General features: G+C 46.0%; 1 non-coding gene across 1 annotated transcript; it reads left to right on the forward strand.

Annotated features, from left to right (window-relative positions):
- Positions 1 to 8272: 8272 nt before the first annotated feature.
- trnar-ucu lies at positions 8273 to 8364 on the forward strand. The gene is given in 2 exon segments: positions 8273 to 8309; positions 8329 to 8364. It is a non-coding gene; the product is annotated as a tRNA-Arg (tRNA).
- The last annotated feature ends 10873 nt before the right edge of the window (positions 8365 to 19237 follow it).

Below are 19237 nucleotides of genomic sequence, written 5' to 3' on the forward strand. Positions count from 1 at the left end.
ATTATGTCCAAGAAATTATGTCCAATTTCGGCTTCACATGAAGGCAGCAAAATAAGTGGCATCTTTGGCTGTTTCCAATGGAAAAGTGTGAAACTCTAGAAACATTTATTTTGGACGGAAAAGCCATTAATCGTTCTTATGTCCCATAAAGAAAAAGTTGCGGTTTTGGCACATGTGGCAACAACATTAATAGACAGTTATCCAAAAGCCAACGTAATATGATACGGACTGAAAATAAAGGGCCCATATTTGCCACGTACACGGATTTATGTATACTTTCACGCGTATACATGCTTGCACACTTCAACGGACAAACGGCGTACACATTCGCTAGTGAACGCTTTGGTAGAAGTTACTGAGTTTCGGGAGACGTCTGAGTAGGCACGAGTGCAAAGCTAATCCAGTAAAAGCAGCGCGTTATCCCGCGCAGGGCCAGAATCACGTGCATGTTGGCAGTTGTACAAGTATACGCGGTTTTGTTTCCGTGAAGGCAGAATGAACAGGTCTCGTGTTTATTTACTGTTTGGGTTTGGTTTGCTGACAGATTGTTTTATTGATTTATTTATTTTTTCACTTTTGCCAAAGGATACAATATCTGGCAAAATGAGCAACTGAGATACAACACCCAAAAATGCAATTTAGCAATGACTGGGTAATATTCAAATATTTAAGACCTATGTAGACCCATAACATTAAGTGGACTTATACTTGAAACATGGTAAACCTCTGGGCCTACAACTTTTTATTCCTTACTTTTAATTTCATTTATTTTCATGAGTGCTTTTGTTATGTTGTGACTGTGGCTATTTTATTTATTGAACTAAATAAGAATATGATTACTAACAACAGCAATAATAATAATAATAATAATAATAATAATAATAGTAAAATACAATAGCCTAACTTGGGTTCAGGTTCATTCTTAACCTGGCAGGTGGCAGTTAGCTTCACATTGTGCTGCTAAATTCATACAACAGCCTCTCTCTCTTTTTGTCTCTGTCTTTCCTTGTCTCTACCCTCTTTTCTAGTACATACCCCCCTGCCCCCTGCCGTTTCTCTCCAGCGTGGACACTCGTATTTTGTCAGCGCTCGTTGCTGTCGATGTGGGGGAGCTCAGACAGCGTGCTGAGCAGACCCTGGGTCTCACCACACCGGTTTGCGAACCAGGCTTGCACAGGCAGGACACTCCATCTGCAGCTCAAGCTCGAAGGGCTGAGTTATGGGTGCCTGACCAGCAGGGGACGCTGCTGCGGGAGTGAGGTGCTGTCATCCCGGCCAGCTGAAGGCCTCCCATCCCCGGGCAATGCCGGAGCCAGATGTGCGTGGCGCTGCGGGGGTCGCCCCGGCAACCCCTCCAGCTGCTGTGCTCTCGGATGGCGGGATTTCAGCGGTCTTCACAGACTTGGATTTTTTTCACAAAAAGAATGAAAAATGAAAAATGGATAGAGAGAGAGAGACAGAGGGAGGGAGAGAGAGAGAGAGACAGAGGGAGAGAGAAAGAGAGAGACAGAGAGAGAGAGAGGCTGTGATTTATGTATGGAGGAGTAGTCCGCTGGACTGCCTTGATCTTCCTATGCACCAGCACAGAGACGGGTTCTGATTACAGCACTGTGGCTAACCCCCAATCTCAGCGCCCCCCCTAACCCCCCACCCTCCCTCCGCTCCACTCCACTGAGAGTACAGTAACACACACCCTGCCCTGCTTACTGCAGCCAGGGGCTCAGCGTCACCCCACCCCCCCACCCCCCCAAAAAATAAAAAAAACACTTTGAAGTCCCCTAGCCCTGGATACTCACCCCTTGTCTTTTTGTGCCAGCTCTCCCTGCCCCCCTGCCCCCCTGCCCCCCTGTTCCTCTGCCCCCCCTGCCCCCTGCCCCCTGCCCCCTGCCCCCCCATCCCCTGCCCAGTGAAATATTGAGTGCAGACCTGTTACATGTTAGTTTAAGAGATAGCGGAGGTGTAAATCAGGCCAGGAGTCTCTGGCCGCCCTTATTTATGAGTTCCTTGTCAGGTGTTTAGGTGCTGGAGCGAGATGTGCCGCTTAGACCACTTACAGCGCAGTAAATCCAGCCCGCCGCGTTCCAAAACTGTCAAACCGCCGCGCGCGCGGACGCGTGCCCCCGCGGCGTTTTTTTTTAAACCGCCGCTCGGCCTTGAAGGCGCCCCGCCCCGTTTCCGTTGACCCGGTCCTGCCCGTCCCCAAAGAGAGCGCCCACAGCCTGGACACTTTGGGCCGGTCTCTTCGAAAGCTGGGCCGGGGGGGCCGGGGGGCGTGGAGCGCGGGTCCCGGAATGCCGTTCGAGGGCCCGGGGACGAGCGTCTGCTCCCTAGGGCCCCCCCCCCCCCTTTCCTGGGAAGACAGCTGTCACCCCTCTGGCTCGGTAAGGCTCCCTCCTGGGGGGTTAGTATCTAACCACCATCGGGGAAAAAAATCCATCCCTGGTAAAAAAAAATAAGCTCACTGAACTGCTAGGAACGCGTCAAAAAAAAACTGGTGGAGTAATGGCAAGGCATTTCTATATTAGCCGTTATGAGTGTGCTGTGCTCCATTTTAGAAATATGTTTTCTTTACCTGCTCTACTTGTGGCAGGGCCCAGCGCATGCTGTAATTGATTTTTAAATCGCCTCAGTCATTTCATATCAGGACTCACCTCCACAGCCTCGTTTAACTGATTCAGTGGGGATGCCGCGTGCCAAGTTGGGCTGCGTACTGTTTGTGAAGCCACAGCTGCGGTGGTCAATGGCTGCTTGTGTCGTTGGAAGTTTCTGTCTCTCTCTAAACAGGACAGTGAGCGTGTGAATGACAGAGTATCAGTGGGCATGTGTGTTTGTGTGTGCACGTGTATGTATGTATGTGTGTGTGTGCATATGTGTGCGTGTGTGTGTGTGTGTGTGTGTGTGTATGTTTGTATGGTGTGGAATGCTATTCCATGAACTTCCTGTTTCTTTCTTTCTTTCTTCCTTGTCCCATCCTGTCCTAGTGGAACCCCCCTGGCTGCCACTCCTTCCGTCTCATCCTCAAGTTCCCACTCGCCGTCTCCCCCATGCTGTGAAGCGCTCACTGGGGCAGGACATAAATCAAGGCCCCTGCCTGAAGGGAGTCCCTGGGGCCTAGGCCCACAGACTTAACAAACCCCGAGTACCACAGAGACCAGACCAGGGAAACCAGATGCGGGCCTTGTTCAGAGAACAAACAAACAGGAAGCCATGGCATTGTCTGTTTTGCCTGGAGCCTGCAGCAAAGATGAGGTGTGTGTGTGTGTGCGCATATGTGTGTGTATGTGTGCATGTGAGTGTCTGTGTGTGTGTGTGTGCGCGTGTGCATGTGAGTGTGTGTGTGTGTAAGAGTGAGTGTGTGAGTGTGTGTGCGCGTGTGCGCATGAGTGTGTGTGTGTGTGCGTGTAGGTGTGTGCGAGTGTATCTGTGTGTGTGTGTGCATGCGTCTGTGTGTGTGTGTGTGAGTGTGTGCGTGTGGGTGTGTGAGTGAGTGTGTGTGTGTGTGTGTGTGTGTGTGTGTGTGTGAGTGTGTGCGTGTGTGTGTGTGTGTGTGTGTGTGTGTGAGTGTATCTGTGTGTGTGTGTGTGCGTGTGTGTGTGTGTGTGTGTGTGTGTGTGAGAGTGTATCTGTGTGTGTGTGTGTATGCGTGTGTGTGTGTGTGTTACCTTTGTTTCTTGCTTGTTTTTATGACTGTCCGACACATTTCTTCTTTCTTTTTTCTCCCTCTCCTTTTTTGTGGGGTTTTATGGCTGCTGATTGTGAGTGTGGCCATTCCTGCCGTGGCTCAGATAACAGCTGGGCCCAAACTGCCCTCCATAAACCCATCGCAGCCGGAGGGGAGAGCGCTGGGTGGGGGTGGGGGGTCTGGGAAAGTGGCGGTGATGCGTGGGGAATGGGGGAGGTGGAGAGGGGGGTCTGAGTTTACACAGACTTTTTAAGCAAACACCCCCACCTACCTTAGCTTCCCGTCATCAAAGGCTTCCCCCTGGCTTCTTACTGAACCCCTTTGAAAGGACTTCTGAGAAAATCTGACACCGAAAACAGAAGAGCTCAGTAATACGGCCCGTGTTAGCTGAAGGCGGAGTGTTGTGTGAGAGAACCGAGAGTTGGTGTACATTTTATTGCCCATTTATCTATACTTGTGTTTTATTTCTCAAACATTACGTTACAGTTGCTAATGCGCTTTTAAGTTTTATACTTTCACGGTTATTATGATCGTACAGTCATTTGATATGTTGAACATGCTGGGGAGGTGACGCAAATCTTTATTTAAACTGCCACCCCATCATTATCGTTGTAATCCTGTTGAAATAAAAAATTTAGACATGTTATTTCAGTAGATTGGGTGAGCGCTTGATAGAAGTATACTCTTTGTAGTCTGCCGAGTGAATTAGGCTGCAATACCTCCTCCAGGCAGCAGAGGACACCATTGGAAACTCCCTGAGACGAAAACCTATTGTAAGAGTTTAAGTTCATAGGTCTCTCTCTCTCCTCTCTGTCCCTTTCTGTACACGTGGTATACATACAGCACCTGGGGGAGATGATGATGAGTTCTCTTTCAGTTGCATTTTGGGAATACTTCTCTGAGAATGTTAAGCAAAGCATTTTTAAAGCATCTTTTAATTTCTCTCTCTCTCTCTCTCTCTCTCTCTCTCTCACACACACACACACACACACACACACACACACACACAAACACACACATGCGCACATAATCACACAAAGACACACACAAAATTCCTGCAAAGTGCAGTGATAGTTGCACTTGATGAACTTTCTTTCGCACAGACTAATTTTATTTGTTGCAAGCAGGTACTGAAACAATAACCGTACACGCTAATTAAATAAGAACCTGTGATTTTTTTCTAGCATCACTTATAAACTGTTATGTTTAATTTAAGACTCCCAGGCAGCTGTTACAATGTGATGCTGTATTTCCTATGATCGCCACCAGGTGTCACCCAACGCACCATTTCAATTGGGGGACATTGATTATTCTGTTTTCTCAATTGCACCACCAGTAGAGGGAGCAAAGATTAAATGTTCCTTCTGTGTACCTGTCTGTCAGGATATTCACACAAACAAACAAACAGTTATGGATGGATCTGAATAATACCAGGGGGACATTTTTTGTTTTTGGAGAGAAAAAGAAAAAGGCAGATATTTCAACTGCTAAGTGCAACACTGTCTCCAATGCCGCTGCCGTTACTGTACTGTAGTACTGAAAAGAAAATAAATCCTAAATGTGATTGTTTTGCACACGGGCTTGGAAATCAGAGAGACCAAAGATTTAAAAAGGCATAACCAGATGACTGACAAACAAATAAAGGAATCAGCAGAACTGATGAGACCGTGAGGACCGGGACGCCCATTCCAGGCACTTTTCCCTTCACCAATAAAAGCATAAGTTTGTTTCCTAAGGAATCTGGAAATTCATTGTAAGATTTTTCCTCCTTCCTGAAAAATTGTTCATTACGGCATTATGTGGGTAAAGAACAGAATGGTGGGTGTGTGATGCCGGCCGCGAGTCGATTGGTCACATTTAAACGTTAAAAACACTCGAAGCGAGAAGCGTCCTTGGCGCTGTCGGTGGCAACGGGTCGTTAGCGCTTAATGCTGCGTTCCGCGCGGAAAGAGAAAAGGTGCGGAACGAGACAAACGAGGCGCTCAAACAAATGCACGCACTCTTCATTTCTGTCCGTTTTTACTCTCCCTCAAACTTTAGCCTCCATCATCAGTCGCTCTGCTCACGTCCTGCAGCTAATACCAGTGCTAATGCTAATGTCCTGATAAATCAGTACCGGCTGCGTGTTCGTTTTTAGTTGACAGAAATATACAGGGGTCATGGAAAATTGTAACCCTGGATTATTGCAATTAAAAGTTTGCGGGTTCGATTCCCAGGTAGGACACTGCTAATGTACCCTTGAGCAAGATGCTTAACCTGAATTGCTGTATAAATTGATATTTATGCAAAAATGCAAAAACTGTTTAAGTCACTTTGGATAAGAGTGTCTACTAAGTGCCTATAATGTACTGTAATGGTAAATAGCAGCTGCTGTTAAACAATTTAGGGTCTTCGCCCATCACTTTGTTAAATTTGGGACAACGCTTTTTGAATAACAGGCCGTGCTAGCCAGCCCAGGGGACTCTGTCCCTGGGATGACGAACTGAGCGGCTCCCGCAAAGTGACCCCAGTTCCTTTGTTTGACCACTAGGTGGTGAAAGGGTTCCAGGACAGGGATGCGCTGCAGTCGCTGACCCTGTGTGCAGGTGCGTAGCCTGTGTGTGCGCGTGTGTTTCTGTGTGTTTGTGTGTGTGTGTGTGTGTGTGTGTGTGTGTGTGTGTGTGTGTGTGTGTGTGTGTGTGCGTGTCCATTGTGTCAGTCCAAGCAGGCATTACAAACATGAGCCATGTTATCAGTGGTAACAAATTCTTCTTTTTTTTCAGTTTTTAATCTCCCATAAATCTCAGCATGAAAATGAAATACTTAAGAATGCAAATCTTAAAAGTTTGAAAGTATCCCTTATAATGATCTCCATGAGCAAAGACATAATGTAGAAATAAGTTCAAACTCATTAATTAAAATGTTTGGCATAATGTTAGATATCCATTTAGTGCAATACACAGTAAATAAATAAATAATTTAATTATTTAGATAGAATGTACTACACTCCTGATGAGTCAGAGAAGATGCAGTGGCATGTGACCTGGATGTGTGTAAAATGTAATATGTTTACAAAGGGATCATTAATAGACTTGATGGGGTCATTAATAAACTTACTATGGGAGTGCCAACATAAAATCTTTATGGATGGCAACTGTTAAGAGAATAATTTAAATGTTTTAATCTCACTAAACCCCACTATTGTATTCTTGGTGATTTACCAACAGTCAATGTATCATCTTTGCAGAAGTATATGTTTTTAATACTGCATTATTTAAAAAAATAATAATTTTGCTGAAATGGGAGGATACTACTGGGCCTTCAAATTCAGAATAGTCCAATGAAGTTGCATTGGAGATTAAATATGAAAAAAAAAAATATCTTGGAAGGTCAAATCAATGAATTTATAAATGTAATGTATCACACCTAGCTGTGTTCCTCTTTTGGCTGCCGGTCTTGGAACCTAAAGGTCACAGGTTCGCCTCCCGGGTAGGACACTGCCATTGTACCCTTGAGCAAGGTATTTAACCTGCATTGCTTCAGTATATATCCTGCTGTATAAATGGATGCAATGTAATAGTTGTAATGGCTCTGGTTAAGAGTGTCTAGAAATGACTGTAATGTCATGTACTGAATTTAAGTGTACTTGAGGCACAACTGAATGGCATCAATAACCGAGGGATTTCAGTTACTTATTTACCTGCTTTACCTTCCTCTCTCCCTTCATGCATTTTCTTCTGTGTGTGTGTGTGTGTGTGTGTGTGTGTTTTCAAGATTGGGTATTGTAACATTTAATGCACCTTTTGAATCTGATATGAATTTTATTAATTTACTTGATAAATAAACAGGGAGAGGGGAGGGGAAGTAAGTGATGTTGATTATGATGATGATAGTGATGATGATGATGTAGATGATAATGATGGAGAAAGAAAGAGTCTGACAGAGAATGGAATTAAAAGGGAGAAAAAAGAAAGGACTGAAAGAAAAATGATTGTACAATAATAATAATAAAGCTGTCCTCCAAGGATGATGAGGTGGAAAAACCAAAAACAAAGTGATGACACTTGGTAAGTTTATTTACAACTCAATCCTGACGACAGCCCTTTAGAATGTACCTGATTCAACCAGCAGATGTCACTATGGAGCTCTGAAAAAAATATTTAAATTTACAAAAAAGCTGTTTTTTGTGGTCATTTAAAACTTGCTCAGCAGCTTATTAGGAACATTCATATATTTGTATGTTTTATTTTATTTATTTTTTTTTGAATTTGCAAATGTATTTGTGATTTGAAAGCTTGGCCCCTTAATTTCTTTATTTTTTCTTGATTTGGCCCAGTACTCCACAATTTTAAATTGGTAATTAAACAATACACACTTAACGGTATTTTTATACACTTCGGTTTCACAGTCTAGAAAAACATTAACCAGTACCTTTTATACAAAGCCCCCCCTCCTTCCCCATTGCAGGGCATCATAATGTTTGGGACATATTAATGTTCTGCAAATGAAAGTAGTCTTTGCATGCCATGATACATTAAGCAGGTGCCGAGTATCTTCTCTAGTGATGCTCTGTAAGGTCTGTACTCTGTACTCTGTCTGTACTCTGCGTCGGGCTCTGTGGCGCAATGGATAGCGCGTTGGACTTCTAGTCAAACACGAGAGAGGTGATTCAAAGGTTGTGGGTTCGAGTCCCACCAGAGTCGTCATTTAGGCTCACGAAGAGGGAATTCTCAAGCGGAAGCAGTCAAAAAAATCATCGAGCCACTTAATCCATTCAAAAATCAAGCCATCCAAACATCAGATGTGGGAAACCTATAGCCTGTTCAGTACCACTAGTATGGCAGGCCTAATGTTCCAAATTAGAGGGACTCGCATAATTGTGTCCCTGTTGTATAGGACGGAGTGTAGCACAGTGGGTATGGAACTGGGCTTGTAACCGAAAGGTCGCAGGTTCGATTCCCGGGTAAGGACACTGCCGTTGTACCCTTGAGCAAGGTACTTAACCTGCATTGCTTCAGTATATATCCAGCTGTATATATGGATACAATGTAAAATGCTATGTAAAAGTTGTGTAAGTCGCTCTGGATAAGAGCGTCTGCTAAATGCCTCTAATGTAATGTAAAGTAATGTACTGCAGCCATCTTCAGTTCCTGCTTGTTTCAGAGGTTAGTTGCCTTAAATTTTCTCTTCAGCATATGAAACACGTGTTCAATTAGATTCAGATTGGGTTGGCCAGTAATTTTCCACTTTTTTTGGCTTGGTAAAACTATGTTGTTGCTTTAGCAGTATGTTTAGGATCGTTGTCTCCCTGTAGGATGAATTGCCATCTGATCAGTTGTAGGCATCTACTTGAACTTCAGCAGATAAGATGCTTCTGTACACTTGAGAAGTCATTCTGCTGCTGCTATCAGCAGTTACATCATCGCTGAAGTCAAGTGACCCGTGGCAGTCATAAATGTCCAAACCATAACACCCCCCACCACCGTGTTTCACAGATGAAGGGTTGTGCTTTGGATCTTGAGCAGTTCCTTTTGGTCTCCACTCTTTGCTCTTCTTCTTTTCTTCATTATGGTGAGAAGGACATCAGCTGTAGAGGTCTTCCTCGCCCCTGCAGGCCCATTGCGATTACAGAGCTCACCAGTGCCGTCTTTCATCTCACTGATGTTCCAAAGAGTTGATTTTCCTGGACTTTCATTGGCACAACTCTGGTCCTCAGCTTGACAAATACCTGATGTAACAGACTCCGAAGGCAATCGAAGCCTCTCTTGAACTTGCACTGAGAAGGCAACATGCCTGACTCATCAGAAACACCTGTAAAGCCATTTGCCCTTAAATGGGGGGATTATGTATAAAAAGTGCTATAGTTTCTAATCAAAATGTATAAAAAATACCTTAAATGAAAGCTGAGAATCTGCACTTTATCCACATGTTGTTGAATCTAACATTATGGAGCTCAGAGCCAAATCAAGATAAATGTGTGTGTTTTTGTCCCAAACATTATGGAGACCGCAGCGTATATACGCAGAGACATGTTTGTACACACACGCTCACATACTGTATGTGCACATGGGCGTCTGCTGCCATGCTGTTTGAATGCAGTGGCTGCAGGTCTGTGGGTTGTGTCGACGCTGATGCTGATGGATGCTTTTTACTGCTTCCTTGGGATTATCTGGCAGGTTCAACAGGAGGGGAAGGCAATTCATCAGGGAGCGGGAGGGAGGAAGGGAGAGAGGGAGGGGCACCGCTATACACATGGAGGGAGAAAGGAGGAGAGGGAGGGACTGATACAGCTACAGAGAGAGAGAGAGGGAGAGAGGGATGGATACAGCTGCGCACTCAGGGAGAGAAAGAGAGAGAGGGAGTGAGGGACTGATGCAGCTACACGATCAGAGACAGGGAGAAAGAGCAGGAGGGAGAGAGGGGAAGAAAGAGAAGTGGGGGAAGCCCGTGTGCAGTTTACAGATGGAGAGCAGGAGTGGGGGATGGAGAGATACCACGGAAGAGGAGAGAGGACAGATATGAGACTGAGAGCAGGTTGATACGGGACTGGATGAGAGGCAGAGAGGGGATGAGGGACTGGGTTGGACAGGGACGCAGAGCTCGGTGTGAAACAGAATTACTCCTCAGGAATTAAAGGACATGGAGGCAAGGTGTACCATACCTGCTCTTGGCCAGAGAGGGCGCTATCACTTAGAGCCCGGTGTCCAAAGTCTCTGCTTTAGAGACCTCACTTAGAACAGCTGCTTCCCTTCAATACGATCCATCAGAAAGCCGTCACTCCCTTCGCACAAACATATATATCCCAAAGGGTGAATGTGTGAGCCTGTGTGTGTGTGCCTGCCTGCGCGTGCGTGTGTCTGTCTAGGTGTGTATGTCTGTGTGTGTTTATGCCTGTGCATTTGTGTGAGTGTGTGTGTGTGTGTGTGTGTGTGTGTGTAGATCCGTGTGCAGCTTTGTCTGAGTGTGTATGTTCTTGTGCATGCTTGTTTGCTTTAGAACTTCCTTTATGAAATGCCTTATTTATGTATCAATAGTTATTTATTTTTTATTTTGTATTTAAACATTATTATTCATGAATCTTTTTTTTTTACAAATAATTTGTGCTTCACATGTACTATAAAAAGATAAATAGGTCTCCTCTCTCTTTTGCTCTATCTCTCGCGCTCTCTCTCTCTCTCTCTCTCTCTTTGATGGATGGACAGATCTTGCATTTCCAATCTGCTCGTCCTCTCGATGCAGTCAGGGGTGTGTGACGATCTTGTGGGCGGGAAATGGAGCAGGGAAGGGGTGAGAGGGAGGACAGCACATCAGGAAAAGATGGAATTGTTTATGCACGTGACGGAGAGCGCTGCAGGTGGCTTCGTCTCCCTCGCGCTCAGAACGCACAACGCTAATACAAATAAACCCGTGTTCGACGAATCGGAAATTCCCCTCCGGCAGCAGCGAGTACTAATATTTAACCGCATAAATTGGATCCGGAATTATATTACAGATATTCTTTTCAAGCCTGAAAAAGAACTAACTTCTAATAATTATGTTATTCTGTTCAATTAATTGATCTGTTACGCTGTATCATTTTAATATTTTTATCCAAAAATAAATAAATAAATGTATAAATAAATAAATATACTTGACCCCGTGGCGTGGCGTGAGGGTCGACATGAAGTCGTAAAATATGCGATCAAAGCAGTCTGTGGTTACGCTGAATTACAAGTCTTCTTCGCACAAGAAGGAAATTACGGGGCTTTTCCGCAAGAGGGCACTGCTTCATTCACTGCTTCCCGCTTGTTTGCTTTTATAGTAGAAGCGAATCAAACTCCTAAGTCTGCTTTCGGATCAACTTCAGCATTTTGAGTAGCATAGATATGATACGGATCAGAGTCAGCACTGATCCTAAAGCAGCGCTCGTGAACATCATTCAAACTGTACGCGGAAGTCACCCTGGCAGTTTATTATTATTGGTAACATATGCACAATGAGTCTTAAACTCAACCATAATAATAATAATAATAATAATACAGACTCTTATTATTGTTGTTGTTGTCATGAACAATAACCTGATTGGCTGTATTGTTCATATTAATATTTTTTATCAATATTATATTACATTAATTAATTAATTTCATTTGGTTAATGCATCCATCAGAGTGATGTGAGCAAGCCTGCCAGTGCCATATTTTACATGCACATGGTTTGTAGTATAAGACACAAGCCCCGTAAGGTAATAATGTGGCCTCTTCCTGAGACTGGAGCCGTGGTAAACCAGCGGGTGGGTCTGAAAAGGTGGAGAGACCTGACCGTTACGCAATCCTCCAGGACCTGTTTCTCAGTGCTGCGTGCGATTGGCCGTCACCCCTACGATCCGACACCGCATCGGCGTAACTGTGAGCTCTGTTTGCGTTCGCACAAAGACAACTGACAGCCCGCATCGCAGCTCCTGTGAATACACGCACGGGTAATTAGGGCGGCTGACGCGGACGATCGAGTCCTGCCTAAAACGGAAGACATTTCTCCACGTGTTCCGCTTGTACTTCAGGTTCCTGGTTCTCTGCTGAGCGCTACTCGCCGCTCTGTGGCCGTGGATCGAAAGGAATGCCAGCGAATGAGGTATGAGCTTCCTGTACTGGGCTGTTCGTCTTTTGCTATCCGCACGTTGCGAGGCCAGATATGAGCTCGGGCGTGTTCTGCTGACAGATGGACGCCCAGATCGGCCTTTTCGCAGAGCGCTTCGTTTCGGTAGGTGGAAACGGGGGAGACAATGCGGATGCTAAGCTTGACCTGAACTGTTTGACTTCTGGGTTTGAGGGGTCAGAGGTCAAGTCACTTGACCGCCTTGGTTATGTCCCTTACTGAAGTACACGGTCAGATAAACACTCACAAGACCGAATGTTTCATTCACAAGTATGTCTGTATCACTCTCCCTCTCTCTCCCTCTCTCACCCCCCCTCTCTCTACCCTTTCTCTCTCTTTCCCTCTCTCTCCCCCCTTCCCTCTCTTCTCTCTCTCTCACCCTCTCTCTCCTCCCTCTCTCTCTCTTTCCCTCTCTCTCCCCATCTCTCTTCTCTCTCGCTCTCTCTCTCTCTCTCTCTCTCTCACACACATAGCACCACCTGCCGTGTCACCTGTCCTATACCCTGTGTTTTAATGCTGTCCAGAACACACATGAAAGATGCGCTTCAGAGCGCGGCGTTGGCTGCACGCAGGGCTTTCCCGACGGGCACGGAGAGAACAGCGGTCGTCTCTCTAAAACGCTTCCATTGATGATTACATCTGCTCTCTTTCCTCTGCCTCTCTCTCTGAGCCTGGTGCTGCTCCTCCTTTCTCTCGCTCCCTTCCTTCTCTCCGCCGTTCTCGCTCCATTCACTCTATTTGTATTTCTGTCTCGTTCTCTCTCTCTCGCTCTCCCTCGGTTTCTCTTATTCACTCCCTCGCTCATCGCTCACTGTCACCCCGCCACTTGGAGCGATCGACCTTTGACCCCAGTCAGGTTCAGCGGCGGGTCAGGAGCTGGGGGCGGGAACTGTTCCTGGGCGGGGGGGCGGGGGGGCGGGGGGAGAGCGGCTTCGCTCAGCTGCAGATACAGCTGCCACTGCCATGGCAACAGGGCTGCACTCTTTGTGATCTCCCCTCCCTTCATACACACACACACACACACACACACACACACACACACACACGCATACACACACACACACATACACACACACACACACACACACACACACACACACACGCATACACACACACACACATACACACACACACACACACACACACACGCATACACACACACACGCACACACACACACGCATACACACACACACGCATACACACACACACACACATATGTACATACTCACACACACACACGTGTGTGTGAGCACACAGACAAACGCAGATGCACACACACACGTCTACATGCACGAATACACATACACACACACACACACACACACTCGTACACATGCATGCAAATGCATAACTGCAAGCATATGCTGAAAGACGCAGTAAATGGATGCATGTAAAGAGAGAGAGAACGAGCGGGGGGGGGGCAGATAACTTTTTTTGCAAGTTTTCAACAGGCTTCAAAAAAGAACATACGTAATTTGGGATAATGCAAATAATGAGAACAAGGACAACTCCCCTCCCCCTCCAAAAAAAAAAAAGAAAAGAAAGAAAGAAATAGTGAATTGGAATAAATAAGTATGACTTCCAGAGCGGCCCCCTGCTCTCTCCAGGTGTACGAACACTGAGCTGCACCAACATGCTCTCTGTTCACATGCCTCGGGGGCCGGGGTTCAAACCAGGTGGAGACGCAAGATAAACATGTCCCCTATTAATTATGACCCTGAGTCTGCTTTTCCACCCATTCCCTACCCTGTCTCTCCCTCCCCTCGCTCTCCTTCCCTTTCTTTCTCTTCTCTTCCCTCACTCTCCTTTCTTCCTCTCTCCTTCCATCTCCCCCCTCTTTATGTGCCCACCCCGCCCCCCCCCCCCCCACTTCTCTCTCTCTCTGGGACAATGGCCGCTAAAGGTCTCTCACCAAAAGAGTACTCTGGTCAAGGGCTGAACTGGTTCTTAACTGTTGTGCTCTTTGCACGCACACACAAACACACACATGCACACACGCACACACACATACACACATGTACACCCACACTCACATACATACACACACGCACACCCACACACACACATACACACACATGTACACCCACACACACATACATACACACACGCACACCCACACACATACACACACATGTACACCCACACACACATACATACACACACGCACACCCACACACACACACACACAAACACACACATGCACATACACACACACACACACACACATGTACACCCACACACACATACACACACAGACACCTGTATGGAACGTCCTTCCTACTTTTACATATTTCTTCATTAGTATAATGAAGTAGGCTGCCTGCAACGCTGAGATAGCCGGCATCTGACACATGACTACTCTTCCGTCTGCAGGGCTGCCCTGAAGCTCTGGGGTGTCACTTTCCCTGCTGTTCCAACTAAGACCTATAGGTGGAGCTCTCTACACAAAACACAGAAAAATGCAGGATAGGACCCAGAGCGAGGGGGCTGGTTTGCAGAATATAAAAAGGGGAGATGTTCCATTCTGGCTTAATGATTTTGACTTATTAATGATTATTAACCCATTGACTGTGCCTGGCTCTGCATAATGAATCTCATGAATAACAAATCAATTTCGCGATAATACGTAAACAGAAGACACCCACGTTCAAGGAAGATATGCAGATGTTCGAGGTCTTACTTATGCTGCCTCACGTTCCTCGATATACTCAAGTTTGTGGGAGGAATTCTTTTTTAAAGGCAGATAGTACGACTTAGCCTAAAGAAAGAAACGCGGGACATAGGAATACATGATTTCATCTATTTGCATTGTGTAAAATAATTGTTCAGTTTGTCATTTATGCATATGTATCATAGAAGTTGACTGCACCAGCAGTGATTGTGATATCGTAGTAAGTCGATCCACAATCTCTTGATTTGTTTTATTTTCATTTATTTATTTTTGCCGCATGTAGTATCAGACAACGATCGACCATATGCAAGTCGAGCAGAGGTATTGCGAGAGATATGTGTCTCGAAATCAAACCCCATTTGAACACAAACGTCAGTCTTTACTCTGCAGGAAAATGTGACCGTGCAGAATTTAGGTGCGTTGTACTTTTTAAAAAAAAAGCATTAATGCCTGTCAGTCCCAAAGGTGGCCCGTCAGGACCCTGCAGATCCACAGTCACCCAGGGCCCTAGAGGTACCTCTGAAGCAGCGGCTGTCGAACACAAACCCCGTGAGCGACGGGGCGTTCGGGTTCTCGTCCAATCGGTGGCTCTCGCTAACCGAGACCCGGGTTGGAATGAAGGCACTGATTGGACCAGAAAGCAAAGAGTCCCCAGTGAACGGGGGGCTGTGCGAGTGGTTGCAGTAACCGCTTCTTGACGATGCAAAGTGGGACCGAAACCTTTGAGGCGTGAGTGAAACTTCCCAAAACCTATACTGGGTAGGGCTGTCCATGACAAATTTGTACAGTATCAATCAAAGTTGTTATGTGCTGTTCATAACAGTTTGCTGCACTGACCTCAGAGTTAAATCACATCCAGCAAAGAATATGTGTGTGTGTGTGTGTGTGTGTGCATTCACATGTGTATGTGTGTGTGAATGACACAGTGAAATGCACAATCTGAAAATCTTATCTTGCTGTTTTTAAATTTTTTTCATTCAATTACCTGCCTTGAAATAAATGACTCAATTCATTACTTTCTTACATCCTTTTTATTGCACTTTATACAAGCTTTGTATTTTGAGTTTACGCAACCAAAAATAATAATGCATTTGAGTCTGTTCTGACTGCACTGATTGCACTTTGTTAATTACAGCCACGTTTGTTTATTAATAAAAAAAATATGGGGAGTCACATACAATGGCAATTTGTTCATCGATGATAGTTTGAACGGAGTTAATATATGTCCAAATCAATTTATGGCATTTAAATGTTTCCAGGAGGAAATCGCTGAGTAAAAATAATCAATGGCAGGTGTTGAAATAACTGAAAACAACTGCAGTGGCTAAGAAGATGTCTCCGGTTATGACATGCGGTTTGTCGATGAAAGATTAAAGCCAAAAAGTTCGGCTGTATTTTGAAGCTGAAGCAACAAGTAAAGAATACAGAAAAGGAGCCGTAGCACAGTGGGTAAGGAACTGGGCTTGTAACCGAAAGGTCGCAGGTTCGATTCCCGGGTAGGACAGTGCCGTTGTACCCTTGAGCAAGGTACTTAACCGAAATTGCTTCAGTATATATCCAGCTGTATAAATGGATACAATGTAAAATGCTTTGTAAAAGTTGTGTAAGTCGCTCTGGATAAGAGCGTCTGCTAAATGCCCGTAATGTAATGTAATGAGCCCAATCTGAATGATTTTTGCCAAAGAAACATCGCGGAGTGAATGTATAAAAGATCACCTGATCACCGGACTGGGAGCTCTGGGTGGAGAGGGGAAGGGGAAGGGGAAGGGGAAGGGGGAGGATGGGGGTTTGGGACTGGGAGTTAGGTTTGGGACACTCGGGGTGTATTTGGCCAGGCAGGTGATCCAGACACAGTAGGGTCAGGATCCTGCAGGTATATCTGGGGTTTTTCTTTTGGGGGGTGCACTGAGCCAGGCTGGGACCGCCCCTTCTGACCCTTGACCCCTGACCCCATAAGAGTGGTACAAACTGGGCCATCGAGAGGGCACTGGAAACCCCTCTGTTTTCTTTCTTTTCCTTCATCTGTTTGTTTTTCTTTTTTTTTTCATCCCTGCCCCAGACTCAGGTGCTCTGTCATCTCAACAGATAACCCCATCACTCTTGTGCGTGTGTGTGTATATGTGTGTGTGTATGTGTGCATGTGTGTGTGTGTGTGTGTGAAGCACACCTCCCTTGTGTTTATTGACTCATCACACACACAAACACACACACACACACTCACACAGTCAGACACATGCAGACTCACACTCACACACACGACACACACAAAAAGAACACACACACGCACACTCACCTACACACACAAACACACACTTTCTGGCCCCGGCCAGGTGTTTGGAGGTTGTTAAAATGAGCCGAGCAAGTGAGTCACTAAAAGAGCTTTGAGTGGTTCCAAACGTGCATCTGTTTCCATGGTAACTGTCAGGTCTATTGATGAGTGCAGGTGCCATAACACCCTTTGGGAGGTTGGGAGGGGGGGCGATGGGGGGGGTACCACAGACATCTGAAGGAGGAGGGGTTGCAAATGGGGACAGGAATTATGACCTGAACATTAAGGTGTATCCTACATGATAATGAAGAGCGGTCTGTTCTGGTGAAGGGTAGAATGTTTGGTTGGCTGAAATCAATACTGAACCTTTATTGTAATTACAGTACAGCTGTGGTGCTGCAGGTCATTTTGGCCTCGCAGTCTCTGTGTGTTGCTTGTCTGGGCCCTCCTCTCTGTACCAAAGCCAGTCCTGGGATTTGGTGTGTGTGGGATGAGCTGATTGGTCATCGCTAAGGCCTCTTCACCTGGCCTTCAGGCCAGCTGTGTTCCCTCGGTTTGCAGGCCCTGCCCCTCAGGTGGCTGGTCTGGACATTTGGGAATCCCCACGCTCCAGAAACTGCACACACACTACCCACACACACGCACACACACTCTACACATACACTACACACACACACACACACACACTATACACATACAGTACACACACACACACACACACACACACACACACACTATACACATACACTACATACACACACACACACACTATACACATACACTGCACACACTATACACACGCACACACACACACACACACACACACACACACTCACAGACGCAGACACACACGCTCACAGACACACACACACACACTCACAGACACACACACTCACAGACACACACACACACACTCACAGACACACACACTCACAGACACACACACTCACAGACACACACACACACACTCACAGACACACACACTCACAGACACACACATACAAACACATACTCACAGCTAGACAGAGACCCTGGAGAAGAATAGGTCTAATGCCACAGACTCCTTCCCTCAGGACAGGGCGAAGTGTTTTTGCAGTTCTTGCATTATCTTGCTTTGCCCTCTCTTTGCCATGTGAGATATTTTTTTCTGGAAAAACCCTGAGCTCAGGTTCTCTCTCTCTCTCTCTCTCTCTCTCTCTCTCTCTCTCTCTCCCTGTCAGAGGCTTAAGAGTGCTGTACTCCGAGCACCATGAGCAGGTCCATGCCAGGCGGGGGGCAGTGTGGTGTAATGGTTAGGGGTGTGGACTGGCACATCTAAGACTGTGGGTTTGATTCTCACAAGGGTCACTGACATTGTCCAACCCAAACTGCCCCTGCAAATACCCTGCTGTGTAAGTCTGGACAGCATTGGAAATCTGTGCTAGTTGCCCTGAATATGTGAATCTGAATGTTATTATCCTTCAGTGTTGGGCATCTGACAGGTGATGGTGGTAGAACAGGCTGGCCTGTCGCTTGGTTGGCCTCCACTAACAGAAGGAATGTTAGGGGATGTGCGGGCAAAGGCTGGCAGGCTTAGCGAGGGCATATGACTGAAGATGTGGGAGCCAGCTGTGACAAAATCAATGAAGCACCCCCCCACCCCCCGCCCCCACTCCCAGCCCCCTCAATAACTCATCAGCCCATAGAAGCCCCTCCCCCTTGGAACATGGCACATAGGTAAGCTGATATACCCGTGTCCCATATCACACACACACACTACACATGCCACCTCCCCTCACACACCTGTACACTCACACACACATACTCACTCACACACACACTCGCACACACACACACTATGCACACACACTACCCACACACACGCACACACTACACATGCCACCTTCCACCACACACCCCATACACACACACACACTCACACATACAATTACACACACTCACTCACACACTATATGTATATAATGTATGTGTAGTGTACGTGTATATGTGCGTCTGTGAGTGTGT

The sequence above is a fragment of the Anguilla anguilla genome, chromosome 11 (genome assembly GCF_013347855.1).
Source record: "Anguilla anguilla isolate fAngAng1 chromosome 11, fAngAng1.pri, whole genome shotgun sequence".
Classification (NCBI taxonomy): Eukaryota; Metazoa; Chordata; class Actinopteri; order Anguilliformes; family Anguillidae; genus Anguilla; species Anguilla anguilla.